This window comes from Impatiens glandulifera, chromosome 7 (assembly GCF_907164915.1).
Source record: "Impatiens glandulifera chromosome 7, dImpGla2.1, whole genome shotgun sequence".
NCBI lineage: Eukaryota > Viridiplantae > Streptophyta > Magnoliopsida > Ericales > Balsaminaceae > Impatiens > Impatiens glandulifera.
In genome coordinates, this window is record NC_061868.1 from 25,237,484 (window position 1) to 25,256,486 (window position 19,003).

The 19,003-nt window shown below is 29.6% G+C and overlaps 1 long non-coding RNA gene and 1 pseudogene across 1 annotated transcript; both read left to right on the top strand.

Annotated features, from left to right (window-relative positions):
- Positions 1–4,109: 4,109 nt before the first annotated feature.
- LOC124909643 lies at positions 4,110–5,841 on the top strand (annotated as a pseudogene).
- An 8,422-nt stretch (positions 5,842–14,263) lies between these two features.
- LOC124944579 lies at positions 14,264–14,593 on the top strand. The gene is made up of 2 exons (XR_007099938.1): positions 14,264–14,397; positions 14,526–14,593. It is a non-coding gene; the product is annotated as an uncharacterized LOC124944579 (long non-coding RNA).
- Positions 14,594–19,003: the final 4,410 nt, after the last annotated feature.

Consider the following 19,003-nt stretch of genomic DNA (forward strand, 5'->3'; position numbering starts at 1 on the left):
CACTTTGAACATATTATGTACAATCAACTCGTCATTATCGACCATCTTCTACTCTCATATTGTACATTTTTCTTTATCTAACTCGTCATTTTCGACAACCACATTACCCTCACTTTGAACATTTTGCTCTATCCAACTTATTATCGATAACCACCTACCTTCACTTTGAACATTTTGCTCCATCAAGCTCGTCATTATTAGGGTGGGTCGGTACGGTATACCTTAATGTTTTATCCATACCTTATACCTTACCGAAAATTTTGGTATACAAAAAATGCATACATTTACCTTACCTTAATTTCGGTATACCTTGATTTCGATATACCTTAATTTCGGTATACAAAATATTCATACATTTACCTTATCTTTATTTCGGTATACCTTAATTTTGGTACGGTATCGATATTATACCTTTGATATCTAAAAAATATATTAACTTAAAAAAATCAATCTCATCGGTATAGTAGAGATTGCATATATTGAATAATATTTCAGTATAATTATATTTTGATATTATTCAAAAATAATATTTCTATAATTAAATTAATATCAAATTTATTTAATTATTTCCTTATAAGTATTATATATATATATATATATATATATTATATTTTTTAACTTATAAATACTATTCTGGTATTTCGGTATATCTCGATATATCAAAATTTTAAAATCTCATACCTTTACCTTACCAATAATTTTGGTAACGGTATCATACCTTACCTTTTTTCGGTATACCTTAAAAATTGATATTTTCGATATATTGTGGTACGGTATTTTCGATATACTTTAATATCGGTAATTTTTTTCACCCTAATCGTTATTAACAACCAATTACCCTCACATTGAACATTATGCACAATCGAATTGTCATATTATTGATCACCACCTACCCTCACTCTGAATATTATGTACTAACCAACTCATCATATTATTGACCATAATCTTTTATCGTTTTGATTCCATCTGACTTGTTATATTATCGACCATCAACTACCCTTACTTTGAAAACATTATGTACAATCAACTCGTCATTATTGACCACCTTCTACCCTCACATTGAATATTTTTTATCCATCAAACTCGTCATTATCGACAATCACCTACCCTCACTTTGAACATTTTGCTCCATCCAACTCATTATCGACAACCACCTACCTTCACTTTGAACATTTTGCTCCATCAGACTCGTCATTATCGACAACCACCTAATCTCAATTTAAATATTATGCACAATCGAATCGTTATATTATTGACCATCACATTTCCTCATTTTGAACAATATGCACCAACTAACTCGTCATTAGTAACCATCATCTACCTTCACTTTGAACATTTTGTTCTCATCCGACTTGTTATATTATCGACCACCATATACCTTCACTTTGAACATTATGTATAATCAACTCGTCATTATTTAACCATCACATATTACTTAGCCGACCTCTCATTACCAATCTCGTGATCTTATTTCGAACATTTTACATCAACCAACCATTTAATTACCAATCTCGTGACTTATTTTAGCTAACCAATAATATCGTTCATATATTTATATAAATTTTTGTCATTGTTTTAAATTTGTCCCTAACATATTCAAACATTGGTATTGGCCTTTATAATGTAATGTGAGCACTCTAACTATTAGACAATTTAGATAATTTAGACAATTTAGACAATTTTAGATTGTTGGTTTATATTTATAATTTTATACATGAATATATAATTGATATAACTAACCATTCAAAATAAATCATTTAATTCATATTAAAAAATCAAATAAATTTTTTATTTAAACATTATATCTTTTAAATACAACATTCACATTAAAAATAAACATCATCCTTCAACCTACATAAAAAAAACGTATAAGAAATTAATAAACAAAAAAAAAAGAATGTGGAGTGGTTTTTTTATATGTTTGTTGATATTAAAATATAAATATAAATAATTTAGTTGGTTAGGGGTTACATATATAATCATAATTCAAATTTCAAGTCTTACATATATTATTTTTAATTTTGTATTTTCTTAATAAATTACTCCAAGATTTGAAGGTGGGTCAACCCGCAAATTACCCGACCCAAATATTTTTCCTCTCTAATGTATATTCAAATTAACTATAACTTTCAAACCAGAAAGTTAAAATTAAGGATAATTAATTTTTATATATATATATATATATATAATTTGGTTGATATTAAAATATAAATAATTTAGTTGGTTAGAGTGTTTTATATATAATCATTTGGTTCTAAGTTTAAGTCTTAAATATATCATTTTTAATCTTATATTTTTTTAATAAATTACTCAAAGTTTTGACAGGTGGGACAACCTACCAATTATTAGAGTCAAGTATTCAATTATCAAAATTCTAGACCAGACAAGTTAGAATTAAGAATAGTTATATAATATATTAAATTTGATGAAATTTGAGATATTTCATTATCATGTTCACTCCATTTGACAATACATTTTGCCCTATTTGTGGGATGCCAATTATTAAAATTCTAGACCAGACAAGTTAGAATTAAGAATAGTTATATAATATATAAATTTGATGAAATTTGAGATATTTCATTATCATGTTCACTCCATTTGACAATAAATTTTGCCCTATTTGTGGGATGCTTGATTTTTAATGTTTGTATATTCGTCTAGCTTGTTTTACTGTTCATGGTTAATTTTAGCATTATGTGAACTCAAAATCTTACCGATGTTATTCCAAAAAAAATTAATTAAAGCAACTAGGGATGATCTTTGGTTAGTTTTTGGATAAATTTAAATCTGGTAGTACTACACCTTTTTTTCTTAATCAATATTTTGTATCCTAGATTGAATATATCAAATATTGAGTGTTTTGATAATATTTTTTTTTAGATATTTAACCAATATAGATCCAGTCATTTATATTTATCATGTTTATAAATTAATTTTAATCAATTTTCTTATTAAGTAATTAAAATTAACTATATAAACATCAATATAATAACAAATTTAAAAAACAAATTCTTATTAAACAAAGACATAAAGATAAGTTGATAAATCTATTAAATATTTTCTTAAATCATAACTTTAATTAATATATTTTAAGCGTAAAATAAATTTATCCAAAATTATTTGAAAAGACACTGTATATGATCTCTTTTTTACATTTGAACGTAAGAAGTTAACATATACATTATCTTAATATATCGAATTTTATTATATCAAATTCTGGTTAATTTTGATTCTTCCTATTGACATCAGCTTATTCAATTTATTCGCGTGTATGTTGATATGAATCAGTTTATTTAATCGTTAAGTTTGATTCAACTTATTTAATCGGTAACGCTGGTTAAGTTTGATTCAACTTGTATATACCAACTTATTTATTTTATATATATATATATAATATTATTTAATAATTAATATTATATATATTTATTAATTTAATTTTAAATAATAATTAATTATTTACTATCATTCAAATTAATGAAATGCACTACTCTATCCAACTACTTTCATTTTCATTTGTCTGATAGTACTAAGATCAATTTCTTCGTTCATATTGTAAATTATTTAATTTAAAAAATAATTTATTTTAAAAAAAAAAGTAATATAAATATATATTTTTAAATTTAATTAAATGTAGATGATTTCTCGGTTGAAGTGTTCATGAATACATTACTTTTTTTTCTCCATTTCAATTTATATTTTTAATTTTTTCAAAAAATATTTAATTGATTCATTCATGTATGTACCTATATCCGATGGTTATATAAGTTGATCTTAGTAAATAAAGAAAAAGTAATTTATTATTATATATCTTTTCACATTTTCATATTTCCTCTTTTCTCTATATATTCCAATCTATTAATTAAGGCAGTTTGATTTTTAAAATTATAATTATAAATTAAAAAAATTACAGTATATTTATATTTTATATTTTGCTTTATTATTTTATATATTAAGATACATATATTAATAATGTATGTTTTATTATTATAATAATTTTATATAAATATATAAAAATATTAGAAATGATGGAAAAGAGGGAAATTTGATGAAATGGCTCTAATGAGGAGTCTAATTTCAAAAAAGGCCCACGCCTGATAAATCTTGCAAAAATGGCTTTTTCGCCCTACGAAATGTTCGTTCGTCTTGCCCCTCTCGCGTTTACTTACCACTCATTTATGCGAATTACCACTATAGTGGTTTGTACGTTAGAGTTCATAAACGTGTTTTATATAAACGCGTTTTATATAAAACGCATTTATGAACTCAAGTGTTTTACATAAAAATGCTAGAGTGGTAATTCACGTCCTTCATCGTATATAAATTTAATTTGCCTTAATTTAAAAAAACTATTTCCATTCACGACATCCCTCTCTCTCCACGACTTTACTCTCCAACCCACGAAACCCTATCCCTCCCTTTGCCACAATGCGTTTGACAGGGGCGGAGTCACGATTTGAAACCTATCCGGGCTAATTTTTTATTAAAAAAATCTATTCGAGCTAGTTTCGTCGCCAATACCTTTTAGCGACAGGAAATAACCAATAATGACGGTGATGTACCGTCGTTATTGATTAAATACATATAGTCTGTTTAGGGCTAACCGGGCTACAGCCCGGGCCGGCTTGTACTTGGCTCCGCCCCTGGCGTTTGACAACCTCTAGTGATCTCAGTTATCTTGGAAGAGAGGTAAATATGTGTATATATTAGTCAGTTTTCAGTACTTAGATCTGATGAATCTATTTGTATAGTGCTTGTTATTGTTCGAAATTCTAATATGGCTTTGATTCTGGTTTGTTTTCAGTGGAGAAGAGAGGTTGTCTTTGCGGGTTTTGGGATAGCTATACAAATGGATATATCTGTAGAGAAGATGATATTTGAAGTATCAGGAATTGATCCTGAAAGAAGAACTAAATTGATAACCGTTAGAATCTCTTTCCTAAATTCCATCCTTTGAAAAGCACCTTTCAAAACTTCTTAATTGATTATTGTAGGTATTTGACATTGATCTGTCATGGAGAATGCATAAGGTATCTGATGGACAAAAGACAGTGCAGATATGCATGGGTCTGTTAAAACCATATAAGGTAATATGTATAGCTTTATCAGTTTCTTTTTTAAGTAAATCAACATTTCTGTTTAACCAATGTAATTATCAGATTCTTTTCATGTAAGTTCTTCTTCTGGATGAGATTACAGTCACCTTGACGTTCTTGCAAAGACTGATCTATTGACATTTTTTTAAAAGGAATGTAAAGAAAGAGGAACATCGATTATTTATGCTACTCATATATTCGGTAGTCTGGAGGATTCGTCATCCCATATTGTATGTTTCTCCATTATCCAGGCTCTACACCTAACAATCAGGTAAGTGTTCTTATGTTGAATTTGTACCATGTGGTTATGTTTACGTCGCTCGTGGGGAGTTGCAATTGGCTTTGCCAATGGAAGAAGTTAGGAATGAAAATAACTTGTCATTGATGGTCAGGTTTTTTTCCAACTTTATATACAGACATGAAGTGTTCATTTTCTAATATGTCTAATTCATTTAGAGAACTGTTGAGAAGTGGTTGAGGAAGAAAAAAGACGAGGATAGAAATATGAGGAGAGAGAGAAAGGAAAAAGGCTTTCCTGAATTTGATAGACAAGTGAATGGTAGTCGTGTAATTGGAGATCCAGCCCGATCTGGTGCCTATACAATCATCAATGGTTTGGCTGCTGAAAGATTGAATTCCACTATTGCTGGTGAAGAGAATTTTATCCTAAGTTCTAATAGAGTACAGGTAGTAATCTTGATGGTTACTGTAATATTTTAATTCCCTTTTTGCACAATAACAGGTTTAATGTCAATCTATAATCCTCTATTCCTGGTAATTCATTTGGCGATTTTCAATTCATATTTCTACTTAATACACAATAATTGAATCTTAAAATTTGCGCATAATAATGTAAAGATATTTATGTAACCTTGATAATTATTTAAAGCATACAAAGAGGACAAACCCATGTTACTACCATATAAGTAAACATCAAAACATAAGTAATTTTTAGCAAAAAAAAATAAAGAAGAAGAACATAGATAATTAATAAATCAATCAATAACAACATTTTAAGAAATAGAAATTTAATCCAAAATTATGACATTTAATCCAAAATTATGACATCTCCATGTGAACCATATGGACAGTATCAGGCTAAGACGATTATTGCCTGCCACAAAGAAGAATAATTCTTCTTAAGTCAGATATACTAAAAAAAAAAAAAAGAACATCATAAGTTAGTTTAATAATAGGATCCTATCTTGGAGATAATGTTATTGGAAAGTCAGTTCAAGCCTTCATATAGCCCCTCTCCCGATGTAGCACACGCGCTCTAGATATACCTGCAAGAGATGCACTTTTCAATTTCAGAATTGTATTTTCTTATCATTTTTTTGGGGATGTTTTTCTTATCCTGTAGTTGAACCTACCAATGACATTGACGAAGAGAGTGTAGACCAAGTTTGTCAGTAATCTCAGCAGCATTCATGGCAATAGGCAGATCTTGCTTATTGGCAAATACAAGTAGCACAACATCCCTCAGCTCATCCTGCATATATAATCATTATTCACAAAAAAAAAATTAAAAAAATTATAAGTTGATCTGCTTCAATGGAGAATAATGTTAATGGATCAATAAAGTATCTAAATTTTTATCATACCTCATTCAGCATCATGTGAAGTTAATCCCTTGCCTCAATTACACGGTCTCTATCATTGCTATCAACAGCGAAAATAATACCTTAAGTGTTTTGGAAGTAATGTCTCCACAAAAGACGGATGTGAAAGAGAAGCACCAAATAAGAATGTCATATTCAGTTTTTCAAACAAAAAATATCCTAATTTAAAAATATAAAAATAAAAACATCTCAAGATTGTATTCTTGGAGCGTATATTGGACTAACCCTTGTGAGTTACATTGTAGGATACTAACTATTCAGGTTATTATGGTTTTAGAATGTTTATGTCACTTGACCTTAGCACTTTCCCAATCCATATAACCATATTATATCTCTAAAATTCACTATAAAATCAGTTGCTTTAAGTTGAATTGTGTGGTCGAAAGTGAACGGATGATAATAAACTAGTCATGTTTGTTGATGTTTTAAAAGAAATACTTCTCGGCGGTCCATTTGTGCAGCAGAGCATGGCTGAAAACTATAAAGAAAAATAACAAAAATACTTTATTGAATAATATGAGCATTCAGTTGTTGGACATGTACTTTAGAGAAATCTAGGATGCAAGAACAAAATAAAATTCAAACAAAATTCAAATGGACTCAACCACTCTAAGATTTATTCTACATCTGAATGATTGAAAACCCCAAGACCATATGAACTTTTAACAGTCTGAGACCATGACTAGTTGTTCAAAGGAAAGTATTTTTCCAAAGAACCATGGGCTTTAAGGATTATCTAAAATAGAAATTAAGCATTTCAAACTTATATAAACCAACACTGACCTTAAACAAAATGGAAAAAGTGTTCTCCTACATTCACTAAAATATCTCCAAAGTAATGTTATACACAATACACATTAAGCTTCTGTTTTATAAGAGCAAACTATCATAACATACTTATTTATCTAATCACCTGAACAACAATTTGAATATACCGTAGCTTTGCCTCACTGATGGTTGTCACTGCTTCAGTAACAAATTTTCTCAAGTTGACATTTCTCAACTCATCCATCAAACTGTCTATCTGTTCTTCATTAATTTTCTTAATAAGTGTTGTATTGTGTTTTATGCTGGAATCTAATGTCCGAAAAAAAATACTATTCATAAACGCGTTTTATATAAAATGCTGTCAAAGGGAGGGAAGGATAACATTTTAAAAGGATGGGATTTGGGAAAGTGATTCTAACAGTTATATATTCAGTTCTTCTTTCAGGATCAATTCCTGATACTCCAAATATCATCTTCTCTTCATATATATTCATTTGTATAGTTACCCCAAAACCCACAAAGGCAACCTCTCTTCTTCACTGAAAACAAACCAGAATCAGAGGCATATCAGAATTTCGAACAATCACAAGCACTATAAAAACAGATTCATCAGATCTAAGCACGGAAAACTAACTAATATATACACATATATACCTCTCCTCCAAAATAACTGAGATCACCAGAGGTCGTCAAACGCGCGGTGGCAAAGGAGTGTGAGGGAGGGATATGGTTTCGTGGGTTGAAGAGTAGAGTCGCGGAGAGAGAGGAAAGTCGTGAATGCAAAAAAAAAATTTAAAAATTAGGACAAATTAAGTTTATATACGAGGAAAGACGCAAATTACCACTCTAGCGTTTCAAGTAAAATGCTAGAGTTAATAAACGTGTTTTATATAAAACGTGTTTATATAAAACGCGTTTATGAACTCTAGCGTTTACAAAACGGTAGAGTGATAATTCGCGTAAATGAGCGATAAGTGAGCGCGAGAGGGACAAGACGGACATTTCTTAGGGAAAAAAGACCAATTTTACAAAGTTTATCAGGTGTGGTCCATTTTTGGAATTACACTCATTATCAGGGCCATTTCGTCAAATTTCTTGGAATAGATGAGAGAATGATTAAAAGATATTAAATACATGAGAGAGAATAAAATAAATTATTATAAATGAATAAAATAATTAACAAAGAATTAATATATATAAAACATTTAAAGTGATGAGAGAAAAACGCCGAGATTTTAAGTTTATACGTTGAGAAAGAATGTAGAGAGAAAACTGAGTTTAAACGCAAAATATATTTTATTATAATTTTGTGTGTGAGTTTATTATACAAAATTATTGTAACGACTTATTATGTAAACGTACATGTAACGTTTAAATGCTCAATCAAACATGATCTTTATATTCTTACTTTTTAGTTCGAATTGGATCGGTTGAAAATAGATATAATGGTTGAGATGCTCACTCCTAAACAAAACAAAATACAATAAAATAAAATTCCCCAAGAAAAATGATAGATAATTGAGAATTAACAACTAATTAATTATCTCAATATTATTATATCCTATTTGTATTGAAATTTCAACATTCTATATATCTAAAAGCAGATCATCTAGATAATGAGAATCTTCTTATTCAATGCATAAAAGATTTGATTCTCAGAAATTAAAAAATTAAGCTTGAGATTACGCGTACAAGTTGTTCTCCTAATCATTCAATTAATTTAAGTAAAGAAAAAAGGGCAAATTAAATTAAGTTGATATATAGAAACTAATTAACTGATGAATAAATTATATTTTAGGAATATTGATGATGTCAAGTATGAAGACTTTTAATACCTAAATAACCTAATTGAGGAAATGATTAGGAACAATGATGCTAGTTTGTTGACTTTATTGTCTCTAAATTTATTACTTATGAGCTAAACTTATATACTTAAAAAGAGGATTAACAGAAAACTAACCAATTGGTTTTGGATTTTGTTCCTTAATTTCCTCTTCCAACCAACTCCGGACTATCCCCTAGTTTGTTTTCTAGTGAGGTATGAGAGAAAGGATCCCACCCACTTACTCAAAAATTAAATATTAGGATTCTATTTTTTAGGATAAATTTTTATTATTAATATTTATTTAAATAATTGTTATTTTATTATATTTTTTATATTTAAACTTTTTTTATTTAAAAAATTAGTACGACTTTTATAGTTATTATTTTAATTTTAATTTAAGACGTTTTAAGTATAAATCGAACTCATGATATTTGTTTTCTTAAATATCGACTTTTGTTATTTGTTTTGAATATATCATTTAAAAAAATTCATAAAATAATTAACGATTATATGAACCTTTCATTAAGGAGTATAATAAAATCGGACCAACAACGATATCTTATCAACATCGAGTACACATAAGTCTGATTCTACGTATTTGGATAATCATCCCAATTATTTTTTGATATATTATTTGGTTGGAAATAAATAATTGGATCTTCAATTATCGTAGTTGTTTAATGCGTATCATTCATAATGTTATTATTACGATATTTTTTTATTCACCCCTCAAAGTTGGTGGAGTTAGTCGAGAAATTAATTATCGAGAACCCTTCTCATAATATGTTGGATAACGTGTTTGTACTTTTTTCTTCTTATTTTCATATTTGGTGACTTTTTATTTTTATTTTTTTATGTCATGTTTTTATAACTATGTTTAAACTGTTCTTGTTATTTAAACAAAAATATAGATAAGCTTGCTCGAAAGAATTAAATACTTGTTATAATAGTTATCAATCTTTTAAAAAAAGTATTATAGTTTATAACTTTCTTAGAGACACTCAAATTTATATTTATTACAAAAATCATGGATAATTCAAGTAATAGAGTATTTTACTTAAACATATACCTTTTTTTATAATTTAAATAGGGATTATGCTAATTTTCATTTGAATAAATTTCGGTCACACAAAAATGTAATCCAAACTTTAATTTTATTTAAAATAGTTTATTTTGAAGTATCTAGCAGCATAGCATAGCATGACAATGAATCAAAATCATGACCAAACTTGTAAGATAATCTCAAATAAAAATTAAATTCAATCATTGAGATTAGAAATATTTATTTTTTATTGAGAAAATAGATTCTTTACAACAAACAAGACTTCGAACACAAAGCTGAAATGTACTTGTTTAGTAAGGATGAATGAATGGTTGAAATGTTGCTTGGGAAACATATATATATATATTATAATATAAGATGTACTAATTTTACTGAAAGAATGATTAATGAAGAAATTTGAGAGGAGAGGAAACGAAGTGACAATTTATCAGTTGAAAAAAATAGAGATAATTATTTTTATTTTTTTTAACCAATTAAATTTTATAATTTTATTAAGTGTACATTTTCTTTTCCAAATTTCATCCCTTAATTATTTCTCTCTTCCTAATAAAACCCATTGTAAATAGTGTAAGTAAAAACTGAAAATTTTTAAACTGACTTTGGCTCATGTGGAACAGTGGAAGCATATGCAATTGTTGAACCTACAATGCTTTTTCTCAAGTAGGTCCACCGTAATATTTGTCGATCGGGGCCACCTTTATTATTAGATTTCCTCCTTTTTCTTTTCTTTTTTATTTCTATTTTCTTATTATTTTGGAATTTAAAACATTTAAGTTTACTTAAGGCTTTGTTCGGATTTAGGTTTTTAAAAAAACCTAGTGAAGGAAAAAGTAATGATTGGTAATGATTTTATGAATGTGATGATTATTTTTGGTAAAAAGACTTAAAGGGTATTGATATATATGAATAAAATAAAAAATAATAATTTAAAATAGAGGGTATTTTAATATTTTGGTTAATAAAATGAGTGATGTAATTGTTGAGAAGTGATTGATTGAAAAATTGATTTTGAATAGGTTTTTTTGAAAAACTCAAAAAGAACAAGGCCTAACACATTTTTTTTAATTTAAATATTATCGATAATAATTATTAAATTAGGTTAATTCTAAATAATCACTAATTATTAAGACGTTCAATTTCTGACCTGACAAAAAAATACGATACAACTTAAATACAACAAAATTAGGTTTAAGTAATGAATTTTTGAGTTTGGGTCGAAATTAGATCGACCTATTTAACTTACACAGGTCAAAATCATGTTGATCTCAATGACCTAAATAGACTTGTCAACCCCTTTATAATATTTTTGGTAAGATATTGTTTTAGAACTTTGTTATGCATTCGAGAAGAAAGGGCTAAGTTGCGGCGACTCTCACAAAAGGGGAGTATAAATGAGTATATCAAGGAGTTCATCGCTACTCTTCTTGAGATCCTTAACTACTCAGACAACGAATCCTTGTTTGCATTCACTGATAGTCTACAAATATGGGCGAAGTTGGAGTTGGAACGACGTGGTGTCCAAGATCTAAACACCGCTATTTCCGTGGATGAATCTCTTGTCGAAATGAGAAGGCAAGAGAAACCAAAGTTGACCTATGAGAGGAATGACGAGGGGAAAATGGCGGAGACCATTTTTACAGCAATGAATACCCAATTAAGTTTACGAAGACCAATGGTAGAGGAGATCGGGACGAGAACGTGGAGAGAGACCCTGGATAAAGTGTTTCTTTTGTGAAGGGTCACACAAAGAAAGAGAGTGCCCTATGAAGAACAAATTATCTACTTTGATGGAGGAGCAAGAACGCCTTCATGATGAAGCTCGATTGGGGTCGTTAAATCTCCTTAGTGTCGTTAAAGCAAAAGTTTGAGGAGCCAAAGTCCGCAAAGAAAGGACGACTATTCGTGGAAACAAAAGTAAAAAACCATGCGGTTAAAGCTTTGTTGGATACGAGAGCTAACAATAATTTTCTAGAGGTAAAAGAGGTAGGAAGACTGGAGATCAGGTACACCAAAGAGAAGGGGTAACTTAAAGTAGTCAACTCGGCACCAAGTGCAACTTATGGAGTTGCTCGTAATGTAAAAGTCAACTTGGAGGAGTGGACTGGCCTTCTGGATTTTCCATTATTGACATGGAGGACTACAAAATGATTCTCGGCATAGAGTTCCTAGACAAGGTAAATGTCTTCCTTTTCCATTTCGTCAATACTATGTATATTAAAGAGCAAGGTAATACTTGCACAATACCTTTAACAAGAGAGGGCAAGAGAAAAACTAAGAACCTCTCTACCATGCAACTCTCAAAAGGTGTGAAGAAGACCCACCCATCATCTTTTTTTATCTTAAAAGAAGTTGAAAAAACTGTGTCCCAAGAGAAGACGCCTCTAAAAGTTACATCTGTCCTAGAAAAAGTTCAAGATGTAATGCCCACTGAATTACCAGAGAATATCCACCTTAAGAGAGAGGTGGATCACGGAAAAGAGTTAGTCCAATGTACTAAACCATCGACGGTGGTCCCTTATTGCATGGAACCCTCAAATTGGAGGAGCTAAAGAGGCAACCGAATGAGTTTCTCTTCAAGGAAGGGGAGTGCGAAATTGCCATGATCGCCAAGAGAACGAAGAAATGGGGGGACAAGAAGAGAAGACACTTGGAGTTCATAGGAAACCAAATTATAGTAAAACTTCTCCTCCATCAAGGAAGATGATTTCCCAAAGTTCACAAGGGTTTTGTGAGGCGATACGAAGGTCCTTTCCTTGTGGAGAAACGGATTGGAAAATTGGCCTATCACTTAAAGTTATCGTCACATTTAGAGATGCACCCCGTATTCCACGTAAGTTTAATCAAAACTTATCACGAAGATAAAGAAGATCCAAGTAGAGGAGAATCAAAGAGAGCTCCCACGACAATCACAACCGTACCCGAAAAAGAAGTCGAAGAGATACTAGCACATCGGGTGATACCGAGAAGGGGTATCCATCCAAGTTACATCGAATATTTCTTTAAGTGGTAGGGGTTACTAGAAAGTGAGGCAAGTTGGGAAAATGAATTAGTGTTATAGAATTTCAAACACATAATCCAGGCCTACGAGGAGGATGCGATGAGGACGTCACCAGATTGAGTGGTGGAGAATGTCATAGTGCGCTTCCAAACAAGACATTACCACTGTTAAACTCAACTTATTCTCACACTCAACCTATTCCCACTCTCAACCTATTCCACACTCAACCTATTACATTTAATGCTTTCATTATCATTGTTCTTTTACTTGTAGTTTACTCAAGAGGCATATAAATACTTGTAGCTCACAATGTAAAGATCACCAAGTATTCATTCAATATAATACTAAGAGATACTTTTTCTCTCTAAAGTTCTTGTGTTTATTCAAGTGTTACTTTGAGTAAGGCTGACTAGTTATTCAATCTTACGAAGATAATAACTAGTGTCGCACGGTTCATTGGTGAAATGACCAAGTCCGTGACAATTTACACGGATAAGAATATATATAAAATATTATTTATCTATAAATATTTTAGATAAAATTAATATTATTCAAATCTAATTAATTTAAAATTAGTTTTAGTTTATAAAAATTAATTTAACCTTAAATTTAATATTAATATATATTGTATCCTTTCGGCACCCACTTAACCCCTCAATTGACTATCATCTTGTGACTCACACTTTTTCATATGCATTTTTTATCCCTTCTGTAAAGTTAAGTTTTAAATAAAAAAAAGGAAGTGGTTGAAAATGGGCCATGTAGGTGGCATGTATATTAATTATAAAAGGGATGTAATGATCAACAGTCCATCTCTCTCTGTCTTCCTTATTTCAGAAACCCAGCAAGCCTCCCTATATTATCTTTCTTCAGCCGATCATATTCATCAGTTCAACTCATCAGATTTTTATCCTCATCTCCAATAGATCTTCATTAGTTCAGCAACCGATTCTTCTTTATTTGCTTAGAAGACCCATCATTATCATCGTCAACAGATCATCTTCATCATCATTTCATTTGATTTAAAGGTAATTAAAGGGTATTTGATAATGTTATGGATGAATTAGGGTTATAAATGAAATGGAGTTTGCAGGTAGAAATAATGAAGTTGATTTATTTGATATGGTTGAATGATTTAAGGTTGTTTATTATTTAGGAAGGAGGAAGAGAAAACAGAGAATGAAGGAATATGGATTATTTGGTTTTGGATAAACTTGAAGATGAGAAAAGGTATTTAGGGTTTATGTATAAATTTGAATGTTTATTGGAAGAGAATGAAAAAGATTGTTAGATTTAAGGAAGTAAATGATATGGATTATTAGTAGGTGGAAATATAAAGGCTAATTTGAGTTTAATTTGATAATTGAAGGAAGAAAGTGTCAAAGGCTCATTTGAAAATAGCAAAGGATATTTGGTAGAGCTTAAGAGTGAAAATAACTAAATATTGGGGGGGGGGGGGGTTATGTAATAAATCATACATTCTTATAGTTTATTTTACTAAAATGTGATTATGTTGATAAAATGGTTTTATTAAAATGTGTTTCTAAACTTATGGATCAAGTTGACATGGAAATATTTTGATAAAATCTTTGATAAAAGGATTTGATAAAACGTTTGACAGAAGTGACTTGATAATGTGATTTATAAAATGATTTGCGAAACTAGTTGATAAAGTATTTTTGATAAGCCTATACTAAATGTTTTGTGAAAGACTAATACATATGTATGGATTTGATTATGTGAATAATGCAAGAATGATTTTATTACTCTAGATAGGATTCTGTACTTATTTATTTGATAATGGTTATTAATTCCTTTAGTGCTTATACCGGTAATGAGTCAACACGTGTCAGTCACGTCCGGTTGATGGTTAATGAGTCAATGCAGGACCCCAAATCCTGATTGATGGCTAATGAGTCAATGCAGGACCCCCAAATCCTCATTGATGATTAATGAGTCAACGCAGGACATTAAAGTCCCGGTTGATGGTAATGAGTTATCACAATAATGTAGTCATTATCACTATCCCAGAGTTATATAAAAAAGGGATATTGGTTATTAACAGTACATATTATATTTTTAATAAAGGTTCGATCTTTCTATACTTATATTAAATTTTTCTTGATCCAACTGTAATGAGATTATGATTCTCTTACTAGGCAAGTTTAGCTCACCCATTTTAATGTATCCCCTTTTCAGAGAAGGATCAAAATCAAGTAACAAAAGCTACTGGACAGTGAAGACTTGGATTTTGATCTATTTTTGGTAAGAAAAGTTAGCCCTCTCTTTAGAGTAGTGTATTAAGGGAGAGTTAGAACAGTGTATTTTATAAACCTTAAGATGGTAGCATTGTCACCTTGTATTTTTGGATTTTTGATGAGGTGGCAAGAACATATTTTAGCTGAAAGGATTTTTGGTTAATGAAAGAAGGGTGATATTTGATTAAGAAAGTTAGTAAAGAATTATGTTAGCCTTTCATTTTATGTTTAAGTGTATTTCAAGCAGATGACATGCGGCGGCTGGTCACGACTCGGTTCGCGGCGTGACACCCTCGGTAAACTACCCACCAATCTTAGTCAACCTCAATTGATGACACAACTCTTATATCTCGTCAAACTCAACCACTAACCCTCTAATTGACCCTTATCTTGTGAGAACACTTTTTTGTATGTCTCTTTATATTTTCGGCAAACCACTCACTAACCATAATCTTGTGACTCACACTTTTTCATATGTCTCTATCTCTCGATAAACCACTTACCAATCTTAGTCAACCTCTCTTTTACTCTCATTTCAACAAATCAACAACCAATCCCAATTGATCACAAACTCCTTATCCAACGTCAAACCAACCACTAACCACCACCCGACATTCATCTCGTGACCTCACACTTTCAAATGCTCGTCAAACCAAACATTAATTCTAACCTCACACTCAACAAACCACCCACTACTCGACATTCATCTCATGACCTTACACTTTCTAATGTTTTCCAAACCAACTACTAATTCCGACCTCACAATTGACAAACCGCCCACCACCCGACCTCCATCGTGTGACCTCACACTTTCAAATGTTTGTCATACTAACCACTAATTCTGACCTCACACTCGACAAACCACCCACCATCTGACCTCCATCTCGTGATCTCACACTTTCATATGCCTATCAATTCTTTAAAAGTTGTGTCACTATATACTATAGTCAAGAATACATTCTTGAAAATATAAATTTGCATGTTTTGGGATTCGAACCCTGGTCTTAAGCATGTAATGTGAACACTTAAACAACTAGACCACTTATAATTGTTGAAATAATTTTATTATTTTGTGTATGTATATATATTTTGTATTTAATATTTATTACTAATTAGTTAATTTTTATATTAACATAAAAATTATTTATACATATAAATCAAATATTATATATATATATATGATGAGAGAAGAAATGTATGATAAAAAAATATATTTATATAAAATTAATGAAAAAGAATATAATATAAGGTAACAAATAAATATAAAATTATGAAGGTATGTGCATTTATAAAAAAAAATTGTGTATATATATATAAATAAAATAAATATAAAAATTATGAAAGTATGTGCATTTATAATAATAATAATAAATTGTTTATATTTTGAATTAATATTAATATAGATAATTTTTTAAATGATATATGGTAAGGAAATATATATATATATATATATATATATATATATATATATATATATATATATATATATATATATATATATATATATATATATATATATGGGTAATAAAAAATAAAATTCCGATCTCATACTAGACAAACCACCCATCACCTGACCTTCATCTCGTGACCTCAGACTTTTAAATGCTCACCAAACCAACCACTAATTCCGATTTCACACTTTTAGATGCCTATCAATTATTTAAAAGTTGCGCCACCATATATTATACACAATAATATATTCTTGAAAATATAAATTTACAGGTCTTAAACATGAAATGTAAACACTTAAATCACTAGACCACTTATGATTGTTGAAATAATTTTATTATTTTGTGTATGTATATATATATATATATTATATTTAATATTTATTACCACTTAGTTAATTTTTATATTAACATAAAAATTATTTATACTCATAAAGTAAATATTATATATATATATATATATATGATAAGAGAAAAAAATGTATAATAAAAGATAAAATGTATTTATATAAAATTAATGATAAAAAATAATATAATATATATAAGGTAACAAATAAATATAAAATTATGAAGGTATGTGCATTTATAAAAAAAAATTGTGTATATATATATAAATAAAATAAATATAAAAATTATGAAAGTAGGTGCATTTATAATAAAAAAAAATATTGTTTATATCTTGAATTAATATTAATATAGATAATTTTCTAAATGATATATATATATATATATATATATATATATATATATATATATATATATATGGTAATGAAAAACAAAATTTAATTAAGAAAGAGAGAGTATGAGAAATTTGAGATAAAATATTTGATGACGTGGATTATATACTTGATGACATGGATTAATGTAGTGTTTGTTGACTTTAAGCATTATTATTAGAGTCGTCAATTTGGGTTAGGCCCGTTGGATTGGCCCGCCCCGTCAAACAATTTAGACAGATTTGGTTGAAATATTAGCAACTCATTTGGAAGTGGACATATAGGGGTCAGCCCGCTCAGGTCGCGGGCCTAGGCGGGTCGAGCTTGGTTGGCCCGTGAGTTGGTAAAAATAATATAATCTGATTTATAGCTTTATAGGCATATGACGCATAACCTTAGTTTTTTTCTCTCCTAGGCAGCACTATAGTAGTCAATACTCAATACTTCGCTCATCGACCGCCGACTACTTATTTGTTCCACATTTATTCTCTTCGTTATCGCCTTCAAGTGTTCATGGATTCAAACTTAGTTCTAGACTACAGCAATCAATACTCAATACTTTGCCCATTGGTCGTCGGCTACTTATTTGTTCCAAATTTCTTCTTTTCGTTCTCGCCTTCAAGGGTTCGTGAATTCAAACTTGGTTCCAGTTTTAGAAGTTTCACACTAAAAGTCTGAAACTTAATATTCTGTTAAATAATAGATTCATTTTCGAAATACACTTCTCTCAAAATCAAGGTATTAATTTGGATGTTGATGAATTTGAAAGTGCTAAGAATGATGAAGGTCATCTAAAAAGTCTAAGAAATATTATGATATTTGGATGATATTTAAAAATGTTGACTTTACTAAAATTTCTATTTTATGAAAATTTCAAATTTTAGTTACTTTGTTTAACTATTTGGTCAATTAATGTGTAACGATAGACAAGACTCTTGTTTGGTGTGTATTATGACTATTTGACCATGTTTTTGAACTTTTATTTTATAGAACTATTAATGATTTTTATTTATTTTTATTTATAATGAGACAACACGCGGGCTGATCCGCCTAACCTGCAACCCACCTTGTGTTGGGTTGGGTTGAGGCTTTTCAGCCCGCCGGAATGACGGGCCGACTTACCGTCGACCTGTCAAACGATGGATTTTGGTGGATAGGCTCGCCCTGCCATGGGTTAGTTCGTCTAACCACTCTAATTATTATATATATATT